Source organism: Sorex araneus, chromosome 2 (genome assembly GCF_027595985.1).
Source record: "Sorex araneus isolate mSorAra2 chromosome 2, mSorAra2.pri, whole genome shotgun sequence".
Taxonomy (NCBI): domain Eukaryota; kingdom Metazoa; phylum Chordata; class Mammalia; order Eulipotyphla; family Soricidae; genus Sorex; species Sorex araneus.
The window spans coordinates 88,048,178-88,051,010 of record NC_073303.1 but is presented as its reverse complement, the minus strand read 5'-3'; the positions used below and the strand labels follow the sequence as shown (position 1 = coordinate 88,051,010).

At 39.0% G+C, this 2,833-nt stretch overlaps 1 pseudogene; it reads right to left on the bottom strand.

Annotated features, from left to right (window-relative positions):
* Nucleotides 1–1,568: 1,568 nt before the first annotated feature.
* On the bottom strand, nt 1,569–1,703 carry LOC129402692 (U2 spliceosomal RNA; annotated as a pseudogene).
* Nucleotides 1,704–2,833: the final 1,130 nt, after the last annotated feature.

Here is a 2,833-nt window from a genome sequence, read left to right as displayed (position 1 = left end):
CTTTCTCCAGCCTAATTAATGGCTGTAGATTAGATTTTCTGTAGTTTTAAAGACACATGTTAAAGATACCCATATTAAATGTACACTGGGTTTGACACAGTTATGCGTTTAATATTTGTGATATTCAAAATTCATATGCCAAAGCTTCATCAAAACTAAGCCTCTGAACACCTAGATCTTGGACATTAACCTTCAAACTCTAAGAAAGAAAGATCTCTCCATAGATCCAAGGCCTATAGTAAGATTATAGATAGCAGCCTGCATTAACTAAGATATGTAGCATCCCATCAACAGCTTTATAAGTTTGCCACAACTCTAAAAGAAATAGGATTAATTTTGTCCTTGCTGGTGAAGCATGAAGTTTTAGTTGAGATATTCAGTGATAATATGCCTGTAAGTGATTTTTATTTCTTTATTTGCACTTTAAGAAATTCAAGACTACAACACATGCAATGTGGGTGTTCTGTCATTAAGCTACATCCTCAGCCCTCTATATGCAATTTTAGAATAAAGAAAGAGTTATAGTTTTAAATCGTTTTAAATATCTTTGAAGAGTATTCTGATTACATTTTTAGAGGAGATATTTAAGAAGCAATTTACTCCTAGATAAAATTTTGTATTTTCATAGCAGTGATATATGGAATAAGCTTAAGGACCATATTAAGCAAAAATAAAGAAATTTCTTTTCATAGTTTAAAATATTATCAACATGTTTGCCCTATCCTAATAAAGTTAGGCCTTGCAAATCATTCATTCATTGTCTGCCCTAAACTAAATCTTATTCGAAAAAATCTGGGTAAGTAGCTAAAATGCTGAAGGTAATACAATTATTCATCATTATTGTTCCAAGTCTTAATATAAAGGTAAAAGAAGCAAAATAGCTTTGGAGGGGGGCATACCCAGTGATACTTAGGAATCTTCTCTCAGAGATAATGCCTGGCTGGTTTTGTGGTGCTGAGAATTAATCCTGGGTCAGCTGTGTGCAAGGTAAGTGCCTGACATACTGAACTGTCTCTGTGGCCCAAATAGCTTTGGTTGTTGTTGTTGTTAAAGCTTTTTAAAAATGTTAAAGACTATTCAGTAGGGTAGGATTATATATTATATGATTCATAAAACAAGTTATTTCCTCCCACAATTTGCACAGGTCAGGGGCTGGAGTGATAGCACAGCGAGTAGGGTGTTTGCCTTGCATGTGGCCAACTCGGGTTAATTCCCAGATCCCATATGGTCTACCCAAGCACCACCAGGAGTAATTCCTGAGTGCAGAGCCAGGAGTAACCCCTGCACATCGTCAGGTGTGACCCAAAAAGAAAAAAATTGCACAGGTCCCTGTTTTAGCTTGTATTTTGAGCTACTGCAGATCAAGGATCATATTTTTATTTGAAAAGTTCACAGTAACTTTCCAGTATCTCATGAATGCTGATTTTAATTAAGAGCCCCACACAGCTCTTGTAAAATGATTCCCAAAGCTTTCATCTAAAGTATCCATCAGTGTCTATGTTGGGCTGCATGAGGAAGTCAATGAACACATCTCAGTTCTTTAGGAATGTTCATACCTAACAAATATCTTTAAGGAGATTGAATCAAAGCACGGTGCATTTCTAGACCATTCTCGGTGGATTTAACAATAGAGAAACAAAAATGGTCTAGCATGCTAGTTAAATATACTACACTTGATCTTAGCCAAAAGGCCGAGAAGCGATGCTAGTTAAATATAATCTTTACCTTTAAATTCCAGAACATAAAACAGGGCAGCAACATCCTCTGGCTAACAAAAGAGAACTGGAATATAGCTTAGCAGTAAAGTTCATGCTTGCATGCATGAGACCGGACTCAATCCCTAGTACCAATAAAAACTAAACAAAAAAGGAGGGGGGGGGGGAAACCTTATGGCCTGGAAACTTTCTTTTAAAAAGGAAGAAAGAAAAAAAGTCAGAGTATTCATAGATCAGCAGAAAAACCAAAGCGGTTATAGTGAATGTATGAAAGGTAAGAGGTGGGAGAGGAGAGTGGGAGACTGGAAGGCCCCGTGCTCATATGGTTTTATGGAGATGTCTGGGTCTGTTCTAAGTGATACGAGAAGTATCACAGTTTGTTACCTGGGCCAGACTCCCGTGGTGATAATGTGTGGACAGGAAGTTTCTGGGATGCGGTCTTGGGCAATTGTAGCTATAAAAGAGGAACAAGCAGAATTTGGTAGGAGAAAGCCAGTGATCAGGAAGCCCAGGTCTATGGATGTTTTGAAGTTAGAACGGCCAATATTATGTATTCTCTACACCTCTACAATAAATATAAATGGATACAGGATGGTCTGAGGTGATCCTCAGTGTAGTGACTCACTTCAGTTAAGGCAGTTCCTAAAGAACAGCTCAGTGATAGGCCATGAATTGCCTGCAGTCCTGACATCTGGGAAGTTAGTACTATGGTTTTGGACAGTGTATCTGGGCAGCATACCAGAAGCCAGTGAAAGGTCTGTGCAAGAAGTAACATGATTAGAATAACATTGTCAAGGCTCATTCTGGTTGCCATGTTGAAAAATGCTCACAGATTTGCTTGAGCAGGCACCAGTAACGTCTTCATTGTGAGATTTGTTGTTACTGTTTTTGGCATATTGAATACACCATGGGTAGCTTGCCAGGCTCTGCCATGGTGGCAAGGTACTCTCAGTAGCTTGCCTGGCTCTCTGAGAGGGGCAGAAGAATCGAACCCGGGTCAGCTGCATGCAAGACAAACGCCCTACCTGCTGCGCTATCATTCCAGCCCAAGTGAGTGTGGCAAAAGAAAAGAAGCGGCAAATAAGTTAAAAGGTAATTTAGTTACTAAGGCCCATGGC